Genomic DNA, 26144 nt, shown 5'->3' with positions numbered 1-26144 from the left:
TTTATTTTAATATCAAAATATCAAATTTAAAAATATTTTGTATATTTTATTCCATTCTGCAGTATTACTTTGAATTTTATTTTATTTAAATTAACAATTTTGAAATATAACTTTGCCTTTTTTTATTGCACATTCATTTTAGTATCCAACATCAAGCATCAAGCATTAACTGTATGATGTATTTTTTTACTTCTGATTGTTGAAATCTCGGATTAAAGGACAATTCAATTTATAGCAAAAAAAAAAAAAAAAAATAACGACGAAAATACAACTTTAATCACGAAAATAACATTTTATTAAAAATTAACTCATCATTTTTCTTAAGATATTTTGCAAAAAATGTCTTATTAAGTATAAGAAACAATATTGCTAAGTATTTTATCAACTTTCAATAGTTCAATAGTTAATACTAAATATACAAGTTATTTCTTTTGGTTCCGTTAAATGTCATTAAAAATTATTTACAAATTGTTTATATTGCATTTTGCTACTACCCAGGGATGCCAGATACACAGATTTGTCTGTGTTTCACAGACTTTTGAGCTTGTGTCAGACATTTTCTGAGGTGCACAGACTTTTAAAAAACTTCATTAAATTATTATTTTGTAATCTTTTTTGTCGAAACTTATTTCGTTAGTCTTCAAATGCTTAAAAACGCAATTTCTGATGAATTTCAATGACTGTGAATTGATATATTTGAATTGTAGACAAATGCGCAGACATACACAGACTTTTTTACAGACATTTAAAAAAAACAAGTGGCATCCCTGCTACTACCCCTCTCCCATTTGATGATCTTTGCTAGGTATTAGAGTAACTGGACACAATTAAAAATTCATATTTATCTGAGTTTTCTGAGTTGAAAGTATTTTAAAGCATGTTTAGGTTCAAATTAATTTTGAATTTCTGTGAGTTTTTTTTTTTAATTTAAAGCCTGTTTTTGAAATAATTTACGATTAAAGTCTACGCAACCATGCGAAAAAAACTAAAATGTTCAAAAATTTTTGAAAATTTAATTTCTTGGTTGATATGCATTTGCAAAGTGTCCGAGACATTAAAGAGCACTAACAATTTTCGGTTTTTCAGTTTTACGATTTTCCATCAAATTAAATGAACCACAAATCAAAAGCAGTTATCATACTAAGCATTATCAAATTTACTCAATATGAGGTTGAAACAGAATTCGTAAACGATTCGCACTGAAATCCGTTTCAGAATTTGAATCGGTTTGACTGGGATACAGCAATCGAATCCCCCTATCAACACGTGTCCAAGCATTGCCTACCCACCAGGCGCAACACCAGACACGTTGCCATAACGCATGAACTGAAGCGGGATGAACACGTGCTTCCATGGTTACCTAACTTCGGACTGCTTCGCATTGATATGATATTATGGTTTCAAAAGGTATCCTTCTTTTAAGAAAAGATGACTCTCAAAGAATAAATATTTCGCCGAACCATTCTTCAAGAGTCAACAAAGCGGCACAAAGAAGCTTAATAAAGTGCTACTCAAGCAATTTGAATTTTATTTACAAGCCGAACCGTAACCTGGGGTGCTTCAAATTCTTCTGATTTTGTTTTCTTGGTGAAACATTCCTGTTACAGAAGCATACTTTTAGGGGTTTAAGTTCAAAATCAACAAAATCTCCCAATTTTACGGTAAAACATTTCCCAAACTGCCCTCAGTTACCTGAGTTTGGATTGACTTAGATAAAAAAGAAAAGAAAGATAAAATCTATTGGACCTTGGAAAAGTGTCCTTTTTTGTGTATGAGTGTGTGTGTGTGTGTGTGTGTGTGCACATCTCTCAAAAGGCTTCCCGCTTCCCAAGAAGTTGGCTTTTCATTTCTACCTTCTGGCGAGGGGTTTCCCTCCTTTTTTTTCTTTTTTCATGGCCATAACTCGCGCCGCTCTTTGTCGTCTGTTGATGCGTGCAAATTTTGGGGGGGAAATTATTGCCATTGTTTTATTTACCCAAGGTCCCCCTTTTGGGACGCTAATTAGAGGGGCAGGCAAAGCTGCTTGCTCGGCCAACTGGACGATGAAAAATGGATTATTACCATGTTTGAACAGATGTAGGCAACAGATTGCCGCTCCAGTGGTGCCACTTTTTTAGGGACTGTTGTCCAGCGAGGGAGAGGTGAGATAAGAACTGAAGGGGGGCTGCTTTTTTGGAGAGCTGGAAAATGAAGGAAATAAGGGGCCCAAGTGAGAGAGAAGGGGGTGTTGTTTAATGAGATCAAGATTGGGGTGTAAATTTGCAACGATTTGTGATTTTAGGCGAGAATGTTTGGAGTTCTGAGGTAGGAATTGTGAGAAAAATACATGTGATATTTTAGAATTTTTTCTCAAAACACACATTTTTCAAAGGCACCAAAAGCATAGACATTATTGATCCTTTGTGTGAAAGCAACAACATGAGAAACAAACTTTTTTAATAAGCAGAAAACTAAATGTCACAGCACATCACCCAGCAAACTGACGTTAAGTCACTTTTAAAAGTAGGTCACCGCACTGTTGGTAACCCATCCGTTCAAGCCCGGAAGCCCGGAATGCAAACAGTAATTAATTGTATGACCGCTGTACCCAACTTTCACAGACATGTCACACACACATTTTTGTCCTTACATCCCTTTATTTATTTAATCGCCCCTGTAAGATTTTTATGAAACACCCTAACTGCTCGACTATTGTGTACCGGTTTAGATGTCAGATGGTTGCCTACCCGCAGGCGTATTTGGCTCTTGACTGTAAAGGCTAAAAGAAAGATATCCCTCAGTCCCTAACATCCACAAATGTAAAGCTTGCTAGACTTTTTTGTACGACTTGCTCTCTTGAGTAAATGTTCTCATTTTACTCTCTCAGTAGCTTAACCAATCAGAAGTCCCGTTCTACGCAAGTCGCACATGATCGTATAAAATTGCGTTCATACAAAGACGAGGTTAACTTACATGTTGGTCCAAAAAGGGAAGCTCTTTCTTTCTGGTGGAGTACTTTGACCTGTGAACAAGTCATTTTTATAAAGTGGAGTGCAAATTAAAAAAAACGAGAACTTTGTTGAGAGTGCGCTCTTTCTCAACTTTTTTTGAAGTAAGCGCGATCGTTTTGTAATAAAAGTTATGCATTAATTTTGCTTTTGATTTATTTAGTTGATTTTGTCAAATGACAAGTGAAATTTGCTGCTGGAATTAAGAATATTTTGGAAACTTGGTATCAGGTAAGACTTTTATGAGCATTTTGTGGTATAGTGAAAGCTAATTGCGGTTACTGCGTTGATTAGGTGCCCTAGTTAACGTGGGCAAGTTGTCTGGGCTGGAAGCCATTGTGAAGCCCATCGAAATTAGAGGTTAGGCACACCGCGTGCTCGGTCAGTGACGAAACTCGTCCGGAATCGTTCGGAATCGTCGCTAGCGTCAGGATTCGTTTGGGATCATCCTGTTTCGCTGAGGGTTAAAGCCAGCAGCAAGCCAGGGTTGTGCTATTTACCGGTTGCGGACGCAGCCATTGTGATCTAGTACTTCGGTACGCTAGTGGCGCACACGTCACTTCCAGTGGGTTGTCAGCGGCACCGCTTTACGTCAACACAAAGCCGTACCGCACCGACGAAGTCGGGACGCAAACCTCGTTTAAGCCAAGACGTGCGACACCGAGCCCGTTACACCGCTCGGAAAACTCCACCGACGCCCGGGGACGCCTTTACCCCGATGATCTGTCCACGCACGAGGGCCCATTGACCACTGCCAGGATTCTGGCCATCCCAAAACCCGTTACAAACCTTGAGCACAAACCCTAGGCCGCCCTCCGAGAAGTCTGCACGTGGATGTAAGCAGCCCGCCGCATGAGACACGTGCGTCAAGAGGTGCGTGAAACCGATCGAGCCAACCGAACGAGACAACGAACGTGCGCAGCTACGTGGGATCGCCGTGGGACATCCGGTAGGACCGACGAACAACTATAAGGTCAGATCTATCTTTTGCATTATATAAACGCCCCTGTTCCCTGAAAAACACCAAGATTAATCCCTAGAGTAGCTTGCTAGCTTAAGTCGATTCTTTGCGCGTCGCGCCAAACAGTCAGACCCCGCAGAGTCAGGTGTGACGTCACAAAATCTAGGCCAGATTGCAATAAAGGGAATTGCCTGTGTCCAAATCTGAATTGCGAACTCTTCTGAATTGAAATTTCGCCGAATAAAATACTCTTTGACAAATTCAATAAATTTAATTTGTTGTTCGCGTACGAATTTTGACTTTTTACTATATTTATCGACTTCGAGAAAAGTTGTCATCCTAAATTAGTCTTTGGGGTCGTATTTAGTCGGAAGTTAGAAGTTCCGCTCTTGGACTAAAGTTCAGTTAACCAAAGTCTCAATCCCTATTCCTAGTTTTGCTGCTTCTTTGCCTTTACAGTTAGATTCCGTCCAGTCTGGTCATCTCGGTACACTTGGTTGGTCGAATTGGTGTTTCTGATTCTGATAATCTGTTGGCCTGCCCTGAGAAGGGTTGTCTCAAACCGGGTAAATTTAATCGGAGTTAACGGTCCTTTCATTTGGAGAGGTGGCGCTTAAGCCGTTTTACTTGAGGAACAGAACGGAACGTTACATTTTGGCGCCCAACGTGGGGCCCGAAAGACAGATTTTGGGTGGAATTTTCTGAAAAGTTAGTTACAATAGTCTCAATCACTGAATCGACTCTTGAACCTGGTTTGTTGAGAAGTTATAAGTTGGGCTTATTTTAAGATTTGGGAAAATTAGTTAAGTTTAGTTGGTCTGGAAGTTGGGTTGATTACAGTGGATTACAAGAATCGTTCAGTGACTTTTCTCTTACAGTTTGGTACAAGTTATAACATTATTTCCTTATTATACTCTTGGGTAATTGAGATCTTTGGTTTCGGATTTGGGTTTACTTAAAATAATAGTCATTAGGAGCTGTCTTATTAGTCTAGTAAGTACTTAACTTCAGTCAATCTTTATTATTTACTTTTGTCGTCTCACGTATAATTGACCTCACGCTCGCAAGATGGAGCAGTATTATCAGATTAACGCGAACGACCTGTACGAAGACGAAATTAGTTACGAACTAGCGCTGCGCCATTTGCCCGTGAACGTGTCATTGCCTACGCGCATGAGGAACCTCCGTCAAGCTTTGCGCGAACCGGAAACCGAAAAGGTACAACTCATTGAAGGCTATTCGTTGGAGGAGGATTACACGATCGTGCCGCAGAATCTGCAGGAGATTGTACACCGGATGGAAAATAACCAGCCAAAAGGTTGCTGGTCCCGACTGGTTCATTATCACAAACGGGTTCGGCGCTATGTGGCAGGAGATCGACGCACACTGGATAACCAGGAGCTGTTGTTGGACTTAATCAACCGACTCGCGATAAAATACTTCAAGGTCGACATGAATCAGTTCGTCCCGCAAACGGACCTCTTTCTGGTGGTCAAATCACCACACGGAGTTAAAATTCCTTTTCGCCAGTTGCCAGATTCAGATTTGAACCCGAATGTCAGGACTAATGTCGAGGCGGTACCGGTACTTCCAAGCACTTCGACAGCGGACCTTGTTGTACCTGAAGTAACGAGTGCCGAAGACGAAGGCGCTTGGGGGGGTACTACAGCTACAACGACATCGGTTTTGGTGTCGTCCTGCGGTGATGGATCGACCTCGATGTCGCCACTGCGAGTGTCGCCGACGACGTCCTCCGCCCCGCCTGTGACATCGATCAATACTGGAGCCATCCCGAAACGTCCGTCGCTGGACAAGGTGTACGAACAACTCAAGGTGTTTTTGGAGAACCCTATGGCAACATCTCCGTCGATCGATAGCGCGGATTTGTCGGTTCTGTTTCAGACCCCGGAGTTCCGCAGTGCATTCGTACAAGCTATGAATTCGGTGAAGCCCACCATGACCCGCGAAGATTCACGATCCAGCGTTGTTAGCTCGTTCACCGCGATGAATACGTCGACCCCAACCGTGTCCGCTACTGCTACCCGTCCAACTCCGTTGTTGCAGTCTACCCAGCCTACGACGACCGTTCCAGAGGGAGCTAGAAGACAATTGGATATGAGTAAGTTTGTTCATATTGACGAAATCCAAGGTTACATAAAAGCGTGCGTTAACTCGATTATTCATAACGGACCCAGGTGCCCTGAAGATCATCAGCAGTCGATTGACGGTTTGGTGGAACAGATTACGAACGTCGGCATACATGATTCGGAAGTGACCAACATTTCCCGAGGTGTTGGCGCCGTGCCTCAGACAGTGCCGTTCCAGATCAACTTGGACCCGCCATTCCAGCTGCCTACAGCGATCCAGGGGGGTTCGACTCAAACAACGTTACCTGGGATGGTGGACTCTTCACGAATCTTGCCAAACTTCAACCGTCCTGTTGTAACCGAAGCTCAGCCGGTACCAAGATCTGACGTCGGGTTTCAACAGCAAGAATCCCGAGGAAATGGATTGCTCTTGGACAGCCAAAACTTGCAACTCCCGCCAAATCCAGCAGATCAGTTCTGGGACCCGCCCGTTCCGGGACCTTCGGATCCCAACGCTGGTCACGGACGACCCAATGAATTCCCGCCGATGTTGCAGGGCGGTTCGCAAGGATATGGACGTCAACGTCTACCTCATCAAACGTGCAACATTATCGAGAAATGGCCGAAGTTTTCTGGTGATGCGAGCCCGTATCCTGTGGCGGATTTTTGAGACAGATTGCTTGTATGAGCAGGTCGTACAAGGTATCGACTGCCGAGTTGAGAGTTCACGCGCACTTGCTGTTCAAGGACGATGCTTATACCTGGTTTATGGCGTACGACTACAAGCTCGACACATGGGAGACGCTGGTAGCGTATTTGAGGATGCGCTATGATAATCCAAATAGGGACAAGTTCATCCGCGACGAGATGAGACTCCGGAAGCAGAAGCCGAACGAAAAGTTCAGCGCATATCTCACCGACATGGAGTCGATGGCCAGTAGGATGGTTCACCCCATGAGTCAGGCAGAGTTGTACAACCTTGTGACCGAAAACATGAAAATGTCCTACAAACGTCGATTGTTATTGGTGAGTGGAGTCACTTACGCATCTTTCCCAATTATGTTTTCAGTTTGACGCACTCGAGGGAACCTTGAACAATCCGCGGCAAGGAAAACCCGGGGTAAATCAAATCGCGGTCGACGAAGAACCGTACGACGAGGATGACGAAGTGGATGAACCCGAGGTGTTGGTGGTTCAGCCGAAACCTGCTCGGCCTAATCGTTCTACGTTGGAACCGGTTCCTGCTCCGCGGCGTCGAGCTGAAGAAGCTTGTTGGAACTGTCGTCAACTCGGACATATGTGGAGGGACTGTTCCCAGAAGAAACGGTTCTTCTGCCACATCTGCGGTCAGGAGGACACGGTCGCTTCACAGTGCCCGAAGCGGCACAACTTGTTTGGTTCAAAAAACGAGTAGAGTTAGGTGACGAAGGGAACCGATCACCTACTAACGACAACCCAAGCGTTCCCAACAACAATTATCGCCCGTTTAGCCAGAACTACAACATTTCGACTACGTTTAAACGTTGTCCTCATCTACAAGTCCAGATCCTCGGGGAAAAGATTGAAGGTTTAGCAGACACGGGTGCTGGAATCTCGATCATCAGTTCTCTAGAGTTGATCGATAAACTTGGGTTGAAAATTCAAAACTGCAACCTCCGAATAAAGACCGCTGACAGTACGGAGTATTCGTGTTTGGGGTACGTGAATGTCCCGTACACTTATGAATCAAAGACTTGCGTAATCCCTACGATCGTCGTCCCGGAAGTGTCCAAGACGTTGATTCTCGGTGTTGACTTCCTGGAAGCTTTCAAATTCCGGTTGATGATTCCACCAGGACACTCCGATGGGCCAAGAGAGTCTTCATCTAGTGACGAACCCGGACCTGTCGAAATGGTCTTCGCAGAGGACTTCTACTCCGAGGATGACCAACGAGTGTGTTTTCAGATCGTTCCAGTGGAAGTGGAACTTAAAGTAGAACCACCGGACATCGATGAAAGTCTGGAGATGCCAACAATCGAGATCCCCGAAGATCACCTTAGCCAAGCTTCCGACATCGAGACTGAACATTCGCTGACCAGTGCCGAACGGCAAGAGTTGTTTGAAGCGGTCAAACTACTTCCGGCGACGGCTGAAGGTCAACTTGGACGCACAGACATACTGCAACACGCCATAGAACTTCTGCCGGGAACACAACCGCGGAAAATGCCCAGTTACCGTTGGTCTCCAACGGTGGAGAAAGTGATCGATGACGAGGTTGATCGTATGCTACGGTTAGGGGTTATCGAAGAATGCTCTGGGCCTGTGGACTTCTTGAATCCGCTTCTTCCCATCAAGAAGGCGAACGGCAAGTGGAGGATCTGTTTAGATTCGAGACGATTAAATTCGTGTACCAAGCGAGACGATTTTCCATTCCCGAATATGCTTGGTATACTTCAGCGTATTCGCAAGTCCCGGTATTTCACAGTGATAGACTTGTCCGAATCGTATTACCAGGTGGGTCTGGCCCCGGAGGCCAAGGATAAGACCGCGTTCCGCACGAACAAGGGACTCTTTCGGTTTGTAGTCATGCCATTTGGTCTCACCAACGCTCCCGCCTCCATGGCCCGACTAATGAGCAAAGTTCTGGGACACGATTTGGAGCCATTTGTTTACGTGTACCTGGACGACATAATCATCACGTCAGATTCTTTTGAACAACATTGTGAGCTCATTGGTGGCGTAGCTGAGCGGTTAAGGAAAGCGGGACTAACCATCAACGTGCAGAAATCCAAGTTTTGCCAACGTCAAATCCGTTACTTGGGTTACGTTCTGTCTGAGCAAGGTTTATCGATGGACGTGTCGAAGATCCAGCCGATTCTTGATTATCCGCAGCCCCAGTCGGTCAAGGACATTCGGCGATTACTTGGGCTAGCTGGATTTTACCAGAAATTTATTCGGAATTATTCTGAAATCACGACACCCATCACTAATTTGCTAAAAAAGGATCGCAACAAGTTCAGTTGGAACGAAGAGGCGGGACAAGCTTTTCGGAAGCTAAAGAACGCTCTGGTTTCCGCTCCAATACTCGCCAATCCGGATTTCGAGAAGCCATTCATCATCGAGACGGACAGTTCCGACTTGGCTATTGGCGCAGTCCTCGTCCAAATCCAAGATGGCGATCGACGGACAATTGCTTACTTTTCTAAGAAGTTGTCGAGTACCCAAAGACGTTACAGCGCTACCGAACGTGAGTGCTTGGCGGTACTCCTTGCAATTGAGAATTTTAAGCATTTTGTGGAAGGAAGCCAATTCGTTGTGCAAACCGATGCCATGAGTTTGACGTTCCTGCGTACGATGAGTATTGAGTCGAAGTCCCCCAGGATAGCCCGCTGGGCATTGAAGTTGTCCAAGTACGAGATCACCCTACAGTACAAAAAGGGTTCCGAAAACGTACCTGCGGATGCACTTTCCCGTATCGTTTCCGTTGTCGATGTTGACCTGCCCGATCCGTACGTTGATGGCTTGAAGAAGCAGGTTGAGCATCATCCGGACCGGTACTCGGACTTCAAGATCGTCGATGGAAAGGTGTTCAAGTACATCACCAATTCTGCGGAAGCTGAAGATCCCGGATTTCGCTGGAAGCTTGTAGTCCCGATGAAAGATCGTCATCCAACCATCCAGAAGGTCCACGAAGAAGCTCACCTTGGCTACTGGAAGACTCTCTGCAAGATCCGTGAAAGATTCTACTGGCCACGGATGTCCAGTGATGTGAAACGGTTCTGCTACGCGTGCCAAGTCTGTAAAGAATCGAAAACACCGAATATCAACGTCCGTCCAGTCTGTGGGAAGCCTAAGCTGTGCTCGCGCCCGTGGGAGATGATCTCGCTAGACTTCCTGGGACCGTATCCGCGGTCGAAGAAGGGCAACGTTTGGATATTGGTCGTTTGCGATTTCTTTTCAAAGTTTGTAATTGTCCAATGCATGAGAAGCGCGACTGCTCCAGCTGTCTGCCAGTTTCTGGAGAACATGGTGTTTACGTTGTTTGGTGCGGCTTCGGTGTGCATCTCCGATAACGCTCAAGTCTTTCGATCGGAACTTTTCCGGAAGTTGCTGGCAAAATACGGAGTACAGCAATGGAATCTCGCAGTTTACCATCCCGGACCGAACCCATCCGAACGCGTGAATCGCGTCATCGTCACAGCGATTCGATGCGCACTCAACGACAGGAAGAATCACAAGGACTGGGATGAGTCGGTCCACTCGATCGTCATGGCGATTCGAACCAGCATTCATGATAGTATTGGTTTCACCCCGTACTTTGTGAACTTTGGTCGGAACATGATCAGCGACGGTCGCGAGTATGAGCACTTGAGAAATCTAGAAAGTACAGACCAGCCCGAGCCACTGAAGAGGAGCGCGGACATGGAGAAGCTGTTTGAAGTAGTGCGACAAAATCTGGCCAAAGCGTACCAGAAATACTCTCATCCGTACAACCTGCGCGCGAACCGGCGTCACGAGTTCGAGGTTGGCCAACTGGTCTACAAGAAGAACGTGCATTTATCTGACAAGGCGAAGGATTTTGTTGGCAAGTTCGGTAACAAGTTCTCACCTGCCCGAGTACAGGAGAAGTTAGGGACAAACACTTATGTCCTGGAGGACATGAATGGCAAGAGGATCCCCGGGACGTATCACGGGTCGTTCCTTAAGAAAGCGTAGGTCGAATAAATGAGTGAGCGATAAACTTTTAGCTATGACTGCACTTTACTGCCGGAAGTGCATAAACTATGAATCAGCCTTACAAAACACTAGGGTGGTGCTACGGCATAAGCGATCTGAGATGTCTTTAAGTTTCCTCAATCGTGAATCAACTTTGATAGTTGATTAATGAGAAAGCTATGACTTTGAGAAGTGGGTGGGTCTCAAATACACCACGAAAATCACTAGGATTTCATGAAAAAAAGACTCATTGCGAGGTGTTCCATTCATAAATTTGGGCAACTTTTAGTTTGCCAAACGAAAGCTAAGCTATGTAGAAGTTCATGGAGAGCTTTGACTCGAAATACACTGTTTCACTGCGTGTGATGCTTTCTTGAGTGAAACGGTCGTTGGCAGAGATTTAAACACAATTATTACCGATTACAATCCTCCAACGCACCGAAGTAACCAGTTTTTAACATGTTTTGCTTGTAAATGTTATGCTGTGCTGGTGATGTAACCTAAAAATAAAAAAAAATCGTTCAGTATGTCGTTTTCGTTGGAAATGTGGAGAACTGTTTTCAAATTCCCGTACCCGATTCATTTTTCCTAATTTGATCTAATTTCAGTTAATTACACTTACTTACCCCTTAATTTTTGCCGTAGCACACCTTTTAGATCCAAAATAGCTTCAATAGTCCGATAAATTAAAGAACACAAACGTTCTACAAGGAACTTTTTAATATTTCGAATCCATCCGAAACCAAAAGTAAATATTTTCTCATCAACAAAGTTTGACAGTTTCGAATCTGACAGTTCTCTCGTTTTCTTGTGTTGGTGAATCTAGTACTCCCTTTGTAGGGCTGTGCAGTATTTGGCCTGTAGTTTGTGATACTCGAATGAAGTCAAGTTAGAATGTTGGTTAGGAATGGAAATCAGGTGTTGGAAAGTAAAGATAAACTAGTTGGTTGGTTACAGGTAAGGCTAATGTGGAAACAGAAAGTTTATGAAGTTCTTGAATCTTTTGGGTTTTGGTTAGGAATAAATATTATCAGATATGTCTGAAAAAACTTCGGTTAGCTTAAAGGTAAAAAAAAACTATTCAAATCTTTTTGGAGTCAAATAAGTATAAGTTCAGTTAGTTATAAGAACATGTGGTTCCAAACATTTTTGGAGTAATTTTAGGCAACTTCGGTTGTGAATTTAGTGTAGGTCATTTGGGCAAGTGATTCAAGAAACTTCTGAACGTTTAGGAGTGTGGAATGAATGAGTATTTGGGATAGTAAGTTGGTAAAGATGGTTTAGAATGATTATAAGTCGGTAATAACTTTGTTTAATATTAATCTGTTCCTTAATTTTTATTATAAATTCGTTTAATTTGAAGTTAGCCACACTTGAAATCATTTGAGTGGAAAAGAAAACTGGATAATCCCTCAAAATAAAAATTTTGAAAATTTTCCAAATTTTCAAAATTTTGCTGTTCGTATTGGCGAATGTAAGATTTTTATGAAACACCCTAACTGCTCGACTATTGTGTACCGGTTTAGATGTCAGATGGTTGCCTACCCGCAGGCGTATTTGGCTCTTGACTGTAAAGGCTAAAAGAAAGATATCCCTCAGTCCCTAACATCCACAAATGTAAAGCTTGCTAGACTTTTTTGTACGACTTGCTCTCTTGAGTAAATGTTCTCATTTTACTCTCTCAGTAGCTTAACCAATCAGAAGTCCCGTTCTACGCAAGTCGCACATGATCGTATAAAATTGCGTTCATACAAAGACGAGGTTAACTTACATGTTGGTCCAAAAGGGAAGCTCTTTCTTTCTGGTGGAGTACTTTGACCTGTGAACAAGTCATTTTTATAAAGTGGAGTGCAAATTAAAAAAACGAGAACTTTGTTGAGAGTGCGCTCTTTCTCAACTTTTTTTGAAGTAAGCGCGATCGTTTTGTAATAAAAGTTATGCATTAATTTTGCTTTTGATTTATTTAGTTGATTTTGTCAAATGACAAGTGAAATTTGCTGCTGGAATTAAGAATATTTTGGAAACTTGGTATCAGGTAAGACTTTTTATGAGCATTTTGTGGTATAGTGAAAGCTAATTGCGGTTACTGCGTTGATTAGGTGCCCTAGTTAACGTGGGCAAGTTGTCTGGGCTGGAAGCCATTGTGAAGCCCATCGAAATTAGAGGTTAGGCACACCGCGTGCTCGGTCAGTGACGAAACTCGTCCGGAATCGTTCGGAATCGTCGCTAGCGTCAGGATTCGTTTGGGATCATCCTGTTTCGCTGAGGGTTAAAGCCAGCAGCAAGCCAGGGTTGTGCTATTTACCGGTTGCGGACGCAGCCATTGTGATCTAGTACTTCGGTACGCTAGTGGCGCACACGTCACTTCCAGTGGGTTGTCAGCGGCACCGCTTTACGTCAACACAAAGCCGTACCGCACCGACGAAGTCGGGACGCAAACCTCGTTTAAGCCAAGACGTGCGACACCGAGCCCGTTACACCGCTCGGAAAACTCCACCGACGCCCGGGGACGCCTTTACCCCGATGATCTGTCCACGCACGAGGGCCCATTGACCACTGCCAGGATTCTGGCCATCCCAAAACCCGTTACAAACCTTGAGCACAAACCCTAGGCCGCCCTCCGAGAAGTCTGCACGTGGATGTAAGCAGCCCGCCGCATGAGACACGTGCGTCAAGAGGTGCGTGAAACCGATCGAGCCAACCGAACGAGACAACGAACGTGCGCAGCTACGTGGGATCGCCGTGGGACATCCGGTAGGACCGACGAACAACTATAAGGTCAGATCTATCTTTTTGCATTATATAAACGCCCCTGTTCCCCTGAAAAACACCAAGATTAATCCCTAGAGTAGCTTGCTAGCTTAAGTCGATTCTTTGCGCGTCGCGCCAAACAGTCAGACCCCGCAGAGTCAGGTGTGACGTCACAAAATCTAGGCCAGATTGCAATAAAGGGAATTGCCTGTGTCCAAATCTGAATTGCGAACTCTTCTGAATTGAAATTTCGCCGAATAAAATACTCTTTGACAAATTCAATAAATTTAATTTGTTGTTCGCGTACGAATTTTGACTTTTTACTATATTTATCGACTTCGAGAAAAGTTGTCATCCTAAATTAGTCTTTGGGGTCGTATTTAGTCGGAAGTTAGAAGTTCCGCTCTTGGACTAAAGTTCAGTTAACCAAAGTCTCAATCCCTATTCCTAGTTTTGCTGCTTCTTTGCCTTTACAGTTAGATTCCGTCCAGTCTGGTCATCTCGGTACACTTGGTTGGTCGAATTGGTGTTTCTGATTCTGATAATCTGTTGGCCTGCCCTGAGAAGGGTTGTCTCAAACCGGGTAAATTTAATCGGAGTTAACGGTCCTTTCATTTGGAGAGGTGGCGCTTAAGCCGTTTTACTTGAGGAACAGAACGGAACGTTACACCCCAAGCAGCCCCAAAATTGTAATCAACACTTTTGCAAAGCTCACTAGCCCCCCAGACTTTTATTACTAGAAAAGTGTGTCTACTCATTTGAATCACACCAATGAGTGGGGATAAAACTTTTACCAAATGCACACAAACACTCACACACATTCACACCAAACACACAAAATCAACAGCTTGAAGGAGTTTGCCCAAGACAGCTGGATGGACAGGACTTTTTGCCACACCCCCCTCCCTCCCTCCTAACACCACTTGTAGGTCTAATCTTCTGACCATGCCAGGATTGTCCGAGTGGTTCTTCAAACTGTCACAGGTGTGCTCTGTTGTCACAATTTGATAGGAAACCGCCTCAGTGGCTGATGTCTTCCTCACAAAATCAATTTCAGGTTCAGGTTCAGGTTCAGGTTCAGGTTCAGGTTCAGGTTCAGGTTCAGGTTCAGGTTCAGGTTCAGGTTCAGGTTCAGGTTCAGGTTCAGGTTCAGGTTCAGGTTCAGGTTCAGGTTCAGGTTCAGGTTCAGGTTCAGGTTCAGGTTCAGGTTCAGGTTCAGGTTCAGGTTCAGGTTCAGGTTCAGGTTCAGGTTCAGGTTCAGGTTCAGGTTCAGGTTCAGGTTCAGGTTCAGGTTCAGGTTCAGGTTCAGGTTCAGGTTCAGGTTCAGGTTCAGGTTCAGGTTCAGGTTCAGGTTCAGGTTCAGGTTCAGGTTCAGGTTCAGGTTCAGGTTCAGGTTCAGGTTCAGGTTCAGGTTCAGGTTCAGGTTCAGGTTCAGGTTCAGGTTCAGGTTCAGGTTCAGGTTCAGGTTCAGGTTCAGGTTCAGGTTCAGGTTCAGGTTCAGGTTCAGGTTCAGGTTCAGGTCAGGTTCAGGTTCAGGTTCAGGTTCAGGTTCAGGTTCAGGTTCAGGTTCAGGTTCAGGTTCAGGTTCAGGTTCAGGTTCAGGTTCAGGTTCAGGTTCAGGTTCAGGTTCAGGTTCAGGTTCAGGTTCAGGTTCAGGTTCAGGTTCAGGTTCAGGTTCAGGTTCAGGTTCAGGTTCAGGTTCAGGTTCAGGTTCAGGTTCAGGTTCAGGTTCAGGTTCAGGTTCAGGTTCAGGTTCAGGTTCAGGTTCAGGTTCAGGTTCAGGTTCAGGTTCAGGTTCAGGTTCAGGTTCAGGTTCAGGTTCAGGTTCAGGTTCAGGTTCAGGTTCAGGTTCAGGTTCAGGTTCAGGTTCAGGTTCAGGTTCAGGTTCAGGTTCAGGTTCAGGTTCAGGTTCAGGTTCAGGTTCAGGTTCAGGTTCAGGTTCAGGTTCAGGTTCAGGTTCAGGTTCAGGTTCAGGTTCAGGTTCAGGTTCAGGTTCAGGTTCAGGTTCAGGTTCAGGTTCAGATTCAGGTTCAGGTTCAGGTTCAGGTTCAGGTTCAGGTTCAGGTTCAGGTTCAGGTTCAGGTTCAGGTTCAGGTTCAGGTTCAGGTTCAGGTTCAGGTTCAGGTTCAGGTTCAGGTTCAGGTTCAGGTTCAGGTTCAAGTTCAGGTTCAGGTTCAGGTTCAGGTTCAGGTTCAGGTTCAGGTTCAGGTTCAGGTTCAGGTTCAGGTTCAGTTTTGGTTTTGCTTTTGGTTTTGGTTTTGATTTGGAATCCAAAACTAGACCGAATGGAAAAACCGAAACCCTTTGAACTATGATGGCTCTAAGCTAAATACGCCAAGAGAGCATGACGCCGCCAGGGCTTCAACTTTGTGGAGTGGAAATTGGAGTCCAGGACAAAAGAGGACAATTTATTTGCTTGTCCGGAAAAAGCAAACCCTTACCTCAAGTCCTCGCTCCTTCTTCTTCTTCTTCACCTGGTTAGCATTGAACTTTCAAGTGCACTTTGTGTAAACATGTGTGTGTGTGTTTGTGTGTGATATGTGTGTGCGATAAGAAGATCAGGCGAATTTATCCAGAGCGTAGATAAAGTTTTTCCCAGCGTGAGTGTTTTGCAGGACAGCCGAGCTTCCAGCACTTTTTGAAGTGCGCACGGACTTCCGGATACCTTCCCTGGAAATTCTTCTTTAGTAGGAGGCGGGGTTGCCAGGAGTTATACTTTAGCTAAATTTACACCCTATTTAGTGCACGTTTTCTGCATTAGAGCAGGATGCTGCATAGAGTCCGTAATTTATGGGTCGGTATGATCTAAATTTCGTTGTTAAGGTTATTTTGGAGCTTCCTGGATCACTACTTGAAGTGTTATTAGGATGACTGTAACTTGAAGAGGATTATCTGAAAGCATCAGACACTGAATCAACCTCTGCTGATAATCTCCAGAGCTAATTTGGCCCTGATTTGGGCATCCAAAAGCTCAACTAACAAATCCACAAAATGCATGCAAGACTCCTCAGCTTCCGACTAGTGCTAAACAAATTGCTCCATATTGGCAGAATTTATTCCAATCACACACACACACTCTCATCCCACCACACCGTCAGCTCAGAGGACGTCGAACGTCAAGCTAGACAAACGACTTTTGTTTCCCGAACTCCCCATGGGCAAGCTTCAACGTTCACGTCCTTCTCGTCAGTCAGTTAGTTAGTCTCACTAGCTGGGATGATTCTTTGTTCTTCGCCTGCTCATGGTACAATTGCTACAGCGTTGGACTAAATCAAGCTCGTTTTTTCCGGAAAATCCGGTTTGCATTTACTTTACTGTTCCCGGAGCACATATTTTGTTGGTTTTTTTCTGGGTTAGGGTTGCCAGATTTTTTTGTTTTTGTTTGGTTGTCAACTACAACTCCGATTCAAGGTCCTCTTCAGTCTCTTACTCATAATCTGACTTTGACTGCGATTCTGACCCTCACTGCGATTCTGACTCTGACTGAGATTCTGACTCTGACTGAGATTCTGACTCAGACTCTGACTCTGACTGAGATTCTGACTCTGACTGCGGTTCTGACTCTGACTGACATTTTGACTCTTACTGCGATTCTTACTCTGACTGAGATTCTGATTCTGACTGAGATTTTGACTCTGACTGCGATTCTGACTCTGACTGAGATTCTAACTATGAGTGCGATTCTGACTCTTACTGAGATTCTGATTATGACTACGATTCTGACTCTGACTGCGATTCTGACGCTGACTTCGATTATGACTCTGACTGCAATTCTGACTATGACTGCAATTCTGACTCTGACTACGAGTCTTACTCCGACTGCGATTCTGACTCTGACTGCGATTCTCACTTTGGCCGCGATTCTGACTCTGACTGCGATTTTTACTCTGACTGCGATTCTGACTCTGACTCTGACTGAAATTCTGACTCTGACTGCGATTCTGACTCTGACTACGATTCATATTCTGACTGATATTCTGACTCTTACTGAGATTCTGACTCTAACTGAGATTCTGACTCTGACTGCGATTTTGACTCTTACTGTGATTCTGACTCTGACTGAGATTCTGACTCTGACTGTGATTCTTACTCTGACTGCGATTCTGACTTTGACTGTGATTCTGTCTCTGACTGTTATTCTGACTCTGACTGAGATTATGACTCTGACTGCGATTTTGACTCTGAGTGCGATGCGGACTCTGAAGGTGATTCTGACTCTGAGTGCGATTCTGACTATGACTGCAATTCTGACTCTGACTGCGATTCTTACTCTGACTGAGATTTTGACTTTGACTGCGATTCTGACTCTGACTGAGATTCTGACTCTAACTGAGATTATGACTCTGACTGCGATTCTGACTCTTACTGCGATTCTAACTCTGACTGAGATTCTGACTCTAACTGAGATTCTGACTCTGACTGCGATTCTTACTCTGACTGCGATTCTGACTTTGATTATGATTCTGACTCTGGCTGCGATTCTTATTTTGACTGAGATTCTGACTCTGACTGCAATTCTGACTCTGACTGCGATTCTTACTCTGACTGAGATTCTGCTTCTGACTGCGATTCTGACTCTGACAGCGATTCTTATTTTGACTGCGATTCTGACTCTGACTGTGATTCTGACTCTGACTGCGATTCTTACTCTGACTGTGATTCTGACTCTGAATCTGATGTGACCCTGACTCTGACTATAAGACTGTGACTATGACTCTGACCTTGAACCTGACTTTGATTCTGTGACTCTGACTCCTGACTTCTGGCTTCTGATTTTTGACTTCTGACTTCTGACTTCTGACTTCTGACTCTGAATCATATTCAGAAAAAAAAAAAACGTTTTTTTTAAGATTTTTTTTTATCGTAACCCTATTTGCACTAGTTGAACCAAACCCAACCAATCCGACGTAGGATGAGTGGCAACCTTTTTTCACTCGATTTTCCCTTACAAGTTTCCAGGTTGGGTGTATGTGTGAGTGTGTGTGTGTGCCTGCGGAACTGGGACTTGGGACAAAGGAAAAGTAAAATTGCTGCCAATAATGGGAGTAATTTGCGGTCGATAAAAATTGTAATCAGAGCGGGTTTGCTTAATATTTTCTTTCCCTTCTGCTGGGTTACTTTTGTTTTTGGGAACTACTAGTGGCGGTGTACTTTTATTTTTATTTTTTTGGGTTTCAGGACGGAGCAAATACGACACGCTGCAGTGAGTGTGTTAGTTCAGTTGGGTGAATTTCGATTTGAAAATTGGTGCGAAAATGGGGACTTGACGAGGGAAGGGAGGGTTATTTTTAAGGAAGGAAATCCACTGTTGACCTAATTCGGTTAATGGTGGACCGAGACTCCTTAACAAGGGGAAATCTACAAACAAAACAAAAATAGATAGAATACAACAACAAATTTATTTGCTGGAGCATTTTTCTTTAAAGAACTCAATAAGTACAAAATATCTTAGTAAATTTGTTCTCATCTCGTTGAACCATTTTCCAGACAGAGCTCAAACATCATCAAAGCACCGTTTTCCCAGTAATCCACTGTAATCCCCATTTCTGTGGTCATGATGGGAAACCTTCGCCCTTGAACATCCAGACACATCCTGAGGGCATTTTCCCGCGCGTGGAACCTATTCCATCTGCGCACAAATTCTCTTCGCCCGAAAACCGCACATCATCTATTTCAATTAGAAGAGGCAATTTATTAGCCGCTCGCAGGGCTCCGACATCGTTGGATGGCTGAAACAACACGGGCTCCATTTTAACTTTTCGTGGGAATGCTCGGAGTGGCGAGCGCGCTTCATATTCACACGGACGGGCTGGGCGCGGATGGACTACCCGGTTCGGTGGAATTCACCATCAAAACTTGGCTCTCTCTATCCTTGCGGCTGTTTTTTTCTTTTCGAAGCGTGCAAAGGTCAAGTTAAAGTGAAGTGAGGGGGTGGTTGCTTCTAGGAGGTGAAAGCAGCTAGTGTTACGGGACATTTTGATTTAGAAAATAATAGTTACTTTTTGATCATATTTGTTTACAAGTTTTCATACATTTTTGGCAAATTTCCAAACAAATAGGCAATTTTAATATTAATAAATTTGGAAGCTGAGATGGTCTTTCTAATCGATTTATTGTCTTCGGCAAAGTTCTCTCTTCTCTGAAAAATTTGTTACATCCTTTGAAAATTACCAAATGTTTTATAAAACTTTTTTCACCAAAATATTGAGTTTCAACAAAAAAACTTATAGAAAAAAAACTATTTTTTTATATGTTCCAGATGAAAATAGTTTTTTTGATTACTTGATTTTATTTTTTTTTAAATTCATGATAACATGAAAAAAAAAAATAAAAAGGCTGAGCTATACTTTTTTATACAAATTTGGCAGCTATCGATACAAAAATGATATATGAAAATTCAAAAATCTGTATTTTAAGATGGAATTTTTTGATCGATTTGATGTCATCGACAAAGTTGTAATTATGGATAAGGACTACACTGAAAAAAAAGATACGCGGAAAAAAATGGTAATTTTTAATTTCACCTTTTGTCACCAAAACTCATTTTGCAAAAAAAAAAAAAACATTTTTATTTTTTTTCGTTTTCTGATTTATTTTAGAGGACATCACATGCCAACTTTTCGGAAATATTCAGGATGGTCATGATTTTTTGAACCAATGCTGAATTTTCAATCAAAAAGTACTTAAATGAAATTTTGATAAAGTGCGCGGTTTTCAAGTTATAGCCATTTTAAGGTAAAAGGTTTAAAATCAGGGTAACAACCCACCATTTTCTAATGTCGATATCTTAGAAACTAATGGCCCGATTTTCAATGTTGAAATTTCAAACATTCTTGAAATCATCCGATCTTTTTGAAAACAATATTTTTAGTTTTTAAACTATACTAACATTTCAAAAGTGACTGACTGGAGACTGGAAAAGAGACATTACACTAGAAAAGTGGTAAAATCACACAATTTCAGAGGAAAATTACACATATTTTCTGACATAAAAGATGAACTCTTTTTTCAGATGCAATATGGGTCATTCCATCTGAAGCGGAACAGCATTTGAAAATTACCCTCTCCGATCCAGCTCAAATTTGGCAGAGCTGTTGATACTATCAAAACATGCAAGAATCCCGAATTTCATCCAAATCGGACCACCCCCTCCATTTTTGTACCTCCTCAAAAAATCGACTTTTTGGCGATTTTTGATCAAACCTTCAAGTTCCAAACGACGATAACTGAGGAACTACAAATCTTAGAGGGTCGGTCTTGGACTCAATTTTGAAGGAAATTGGACGTAGAATCCATTTCCGTGATCAAAATGTTGATTAATATATTTTGTCTACCTGTATTGCGCAATTGAAAACTTTAAACGGCCGTATCTCAAAACACCCCAACTTATTTTTTTTATTTGACCTCACCATCGTGTTCCCCGGCCAATTTTACATAAGAATCACTTATCGACAAAAAGGAATATGTTTCGTTCCAGAGATATCGAATTTTAAAGTTTTGTGTTTTCGAGATTACCTACATCAGCTTCATTCGCCGCATCTGCTAGAAGCACACAGGCGGGCTGATCAATAACTGCTACCTGGTCATTTATTGAAATAATATTTCATCATAAATAATCTTTATCAAATTGGGCAAAAATTTACTGTATAACACTGTAGGAAACTGGAGTTGAATCACGAATGTTTATCTGCTCAAAAAAATGAATGAAGTGAATTTCTGTGCTAACCCACAGGACAGAGTAATAACGACACACAGTAAAGGGCAGAATTGGATTCCGACGGAGCGAGCAGGAAAATGCAATTAATCTTGTTAGTAACACTGAACAATAAGTACACAATACATTACTGAGTAAAAAATATGAACAAAAATTAATAAAATTTGTTGATACGTTGTACTCTAGTGAAGGACGATCACAAGGAGTAGGAAAAGGATTTCTGGAAAGTATAAAACTGAAAAATGTAAGAAAATCACAAAGTTTGATCTGCTGCAAAGCGGCTAATTCCCTAAATTTAGTTGCGATGATGTCGACACCGTCCGGACAACAGTATTTTTTTTCCTTACATCATTCTTGGATTCTTTTAATCAAATGGAGCTGGCTCACAATATTAAAATTGATTTAATATGATCAATCTTTTAAACCATAAATAGGATTTGCCAAATTATGGTAAAGTGTCAATAATGAACTATAATAATAATAATAATAAAGCAGGTTTTGGGGTTTTTGCTGAATGGCACTATTTTGCTACTGCTCATGATGAAGGCCCTAGTCATGGCCTCGGAGGTACTCTAAAAGGTTAGCAACACGTAAAATAACCCAATAAATATTCCTTTCACAAAAATAGATTGATCAAGGTAGGGGAACAGCATCTAATTCCAGCGTTCCTCTTATGTTGCCATATCAGCGCTTTGGCATTCAATTACAGCTGATTAAATGCGTTTTCAACTGAAATCGAGTGATAAATAGCTCAATAAGAAGTGAACAAGCAAGTTTCTATCAAAAGTTTTGCAAAATTTGTTGTTTAAATAGTGAAAATGAGCAAATTGGACGAAACTAGGAGCGAGGACTTAACCTGCCAAACATACCAGAATTTCCCTATTAGCCATTTGAATAAATATTTGCGTAAAATTATGAAAAATAAATTAAATTAATCATCTCCTAGAACACCAGGTAGCAGTTATTGATCAGCCCGCCTGTGTGCTTCTAGCAGATGCGGCGAATGAAGCTGATGTAGGTAATCTCGAAAACACAAAACTTTAAAATTCGATATCTCTGGAACGAAACATATTCCTTTTTGTCGATAAGTGATTCTTATGTAAAATTGGCCGGGGAACACGATGGTGAGGTCAAATTAAAAATATAAGTTGGGGTGTTTTGAGATACGGCCGTTTAAAGTTTTCAATTGCGCAATACAGGTAGAAAAAATAAATTAATCAAAAATTTGACCACAGAAATGGATTCTACGTCCAATTTACTTCAAAATTGAGTCCAAGACCGACCCTCTAAGATTTGTGGTTCCTGAGTTATCGTCGTTTGAAACTTGAAGGTTTGGTCAAAAATCGCCAAAAAGTCGATTTTTTGGGGAGGTACAAAAATTGAGGGGGTGGTCCGATTTTGATGAAATTCTGGATTCTTGCATGTTTTGATAGTATTAACAGCTCTGCCAAATTTGAGCAGGATCGGAGAGGGTAATTTTCAAATTTGCACTTTTTCGTGCACAGTTGAGATGGAATGACCCATATTACTATGATTTTTTTTTACTGTGTGGATATAACTAGTGAACGGTGCAAGAAATTAAAAGCCATGTAGAATATTTTTGATTTCAATTTAAATTTTACATCATTATCATGATCGTCAAAACATTTTTTCGTATAATTTTTTTTACGTTCTTCAAAATTCATGATTTTTTGGATCAAAATTTGGTAACATTGTCAAATAAATTTCGATTTGCTTATGCCATAGCTGAAATGTTGGAATTCATTGTAATATTAAACATATAAAAAATAATTGGAGAATGGACTTGAAATAAAGCCTTTCTGCCAAAATGTAGAAGTAATTCAGACAAATTGTATAACTTGTTTTTTTTAGGTATAATGCGCGTTTTTTTTTTTTATCTTATTCTCAGAAAGTTCTACCAGAACTAAAAAAAAACAATAAGAAATTTGGCCACAACAAATTTTAATTCAAAATTTTGTGTGCCGTGGGGCAAAATGTCATTAAAAAATCAGGAGCCAAAAAAGATAATTACAGAAAATTAAAATTGTAATTGAAAGAACTTAAAAAAAGGTGCAGGTGGTTTTGTTACACATGACCAGTACGACAAAGAACTTTGCAAGATGGTTGTTGAAATTATCGATTAGCATCAACGATGCCAGATTGTTTTATGGAAAATCTGTATTTTCTTAAAAATAAATCTGTATTTTATCTGTATTTCAATGCCATAGAAGACATTTCAATGTTTTTAACAGCAGATTTAACCTTTTAATCATTTTAAGGCATTATTAAAGAACTAAATTGTTGAAATGTTTGAATTTATTCATTAAATAAAAAAAATCTGTAAATACAGAATTTTGTGATTTTTGTGATCGAAAAATCTGTAAAATAGAGATTTAACTGTATATCTGCCATGGCTGATTAGAATGTTTGATCCAAATTTAATCATGATTCCCTTATATTTACAATTCGATTTCGTCACGTAAATTCGGAATTCGCCGAGTAAAGTTTTCGTTTTGCGAATTTTTTTTGTTGACACCTCGTATAGAAACTTTAAGTCAAAGTTCTTTGTCAAAAAAGATTGTAAGCTATCTAAAATACAATAAACTACGCTAATTTTTACCTGTTAAATAAATTGGGACACTTATAGACATTTTGCAAATTTTGAATTTTGTTGGTATATATCCGAAAATACCACGTGGACACAAATTTGGAAATCTTAGGTTTGTCTTATGTTTTTTTTTTCAAAAAAGCGTAACTAATTTTCTTTTTGAGAAGCCCTAAGCACTTTTTTGCCGAAGATAACAAATCTATCCAAAAATTTGTTCACAAGATACAGATGTTTGAACATTTAATCCTAACATCATCTATGTAGTAAAATTATTTCTATGGTTAAAGAAAAATTACACGAGGAATTCCAGCCCAAAACAGAATTTTTTTAGTTACTTTTTTCACAACTCTCTCCGATTTCAATGATACTTTGTAGACATGTTATCCTACGCTTTTATAAGCCATTTTTGTGTTTATCGAGTGAAACTGGCTCCCACTTGATAATGACATTTGAGAAGGGCGTAAGTTTTTTAAATATTTTTGTACTGCGTAATTTAAATATTGCTGTATCTCGAAGCCGTTGCATCGTATCAAAAAGTGGTCAAAAACAAACTTGTAGGGAATTTGACGGGAATTCTGAAAAAATACACAAAAAAACACACACAACTTTTATGAGATTTTTTGATTTTCAAGTTTTAAAGTCAAATTTGCAGATGAGCCCACGTTTTTTAATTTCAATTTTTTTTTTGAAAATAGCCTAAGATGTTACAAGAAGACTCCTGAAAAATGCAGGATATGGGAAATTGTAAAAGCTTTAGGGTAAAAATATTTTCGATACTGAAAAATAAAGTCTGTCATAGATAAATTGCAAAAAAAAAACTACAAAAAACCTATTTTTTCAACATTTGTATTTTTCAAACCGCTGTATGTTCATAAGGATTGGACTTAGGACTATGGACAATATTGAGACTTTTATGTAAAATTGAGTCGATAACCGCATTACGTTTTTGGAAATTTTGACGTTTAGATCACATTAAAAAAAAACAGTTTTAGTAAATGATTTTAGTATTTTTTTTGAGAGTTGCTCCATTCTGCATTTTTCGTGAGTCTTTTTGTAACATCTTAGGCTATTTTCACAAAAAAATGACAAAAAAAATCGGGGGCTCACCTTCAAATTTGACTTTTAAACTTGAAAATCAAAAAATCTCCTAGAAGTGGCGTGTTTTTTTCATTCTGTGTATTTTTTTTCGAAAAGCTCGTCTTATTTCCTACAAGTTTGTCTTTGACCACTTTTTGATACGATGCAACCCTAGTAACATTTTTAAACTTACAGGTTTTATCATGGTTCTGAAAACCCTCATACGGCCTAAATAGGCTTTCATGGCCTACTTAAAACCTAAAATGCTACTAGGGAACGGCTTACAGCAATATTTAAATTACGAAATATTAAAATATTTAAAACAATTACGCCCTTCTCGAATGTTATTATCGAGTGAAACTGGTTCCATATACACAAAAATGGCTTATATAAGCGTAGGGTAACATGTCTACAAAGTTTCATTGAAATCGGAGAATGTCCGGTACAACCGATTCTCTTTTTGTCATGGAATTGCGCACACATAAATTTCATCCAAATTTTAAAAAAATAATGAATGTCCGATGTCGCAAAGAATTTTTCTCTGGCATGTGATTTAAATTTTTGATTATGTTAAAAATAAAACTTTTAGTGAATGAAAAGCACTTTTTTGTTTCGTTTGATAATTATCGGCTTAATTTATTCAACAACGAATTTCTGATGCATTTGATACATTCCCAAAGATTTTATGTTGAATTATTCCATCATTTAGAAAACACCTGAATACCCAACAATTTCTGAATTTAAGCAAATTCGCGCCAAGAAAGCTCCCCTAACCTTCCTCACAAACGGAGGGGGTGTAATAATGAAGTGGACGAAAACCAGACCAGAAGCAAGAGAGAAAGATAACCGCGGGAAGCTTTTTTCTTCCGGGTGTGTAGTTTTGCGGAAAACTTTTGCACGAGATATGGTTTCAATTTGGCAAATAGCCTTCTGGAGAATTGCGCAAATCGTCATTTTGTGTGCGGTGGTGAGGGTGGCTGAGCCGGCACATTACTGTGTGTGTGTGTGTGTGTTCTTTTTAACCCCTCACATCGACACCCACCCCAGGGGGGAGATAAACTTTGTGGCCAAGGTGGGTGGAAGTTTAATTTTCGACCGAAAGTGTGAGGGGGGAAAAGCTAGTTTTTTTTTGTGTGGGTGCAAAATGTGTCACAGAAAGAAGACTTTCTCTGGAAAGGACACACATTCGGTTTGGTTTTTGCCAGGGCCAGAGGGTGTCTTTTCTCCCAGGAAAGTGCTGAATCAGGGCCCGAATCCGATCGGT

At 41.2% G+C, this 26144-nt stretch overlaps 1 protein-coding gene and 1 long non-coding RNA gene across 3 annotated transcripts in view; one reads left to right on the top strand and one right to left on the bottom strand.

Annotated features, from left to right (window-relative positions):
• LOC6054058 (kin of IRRE-like protein 1) overlaps positions 1 to 26144 on the bottom strand; it is an 807298-nt gene that overhangs the window by 325155 nt on the left and 455999 nt on the right. The gene's annotated exons all lie outside the window — the stretch shown is intronic.
• LOC119767828 lies at positions 2799 to 13828 on the top strand. The gene is made up of 5 exons (XR_005277735.1): positions 2799 to 3091; positions 3151 to 3218; positions 3282 to 3960; positions 12698 to 12765; positions 12830 to 13828. It is a non-coding gene; the product is annotated as an uncharacterized LOC119767828 (long non-coding RNA).

Source organism: Culex quinquefasciatus, chromosome 2 (assembly GCF_015732765.1).
Source record: "Culex quinquefasciatus strain JHB chromosome 2, VPISU_Cqui_1.0_pri_paternal, whole genome shotgun sequence".
In the NCBI taxonomy this organism is placed as follows: Eukaryota; Metazoa; Arthropoda; class Insecta; order Diptera; family Culicidae; genus Culex; species Culex quinquefasciatus.
Note: the sequence above shows the minus strand (reverse complement) of the source record. Positions and strands in the feature narration are given on the sequence as shown.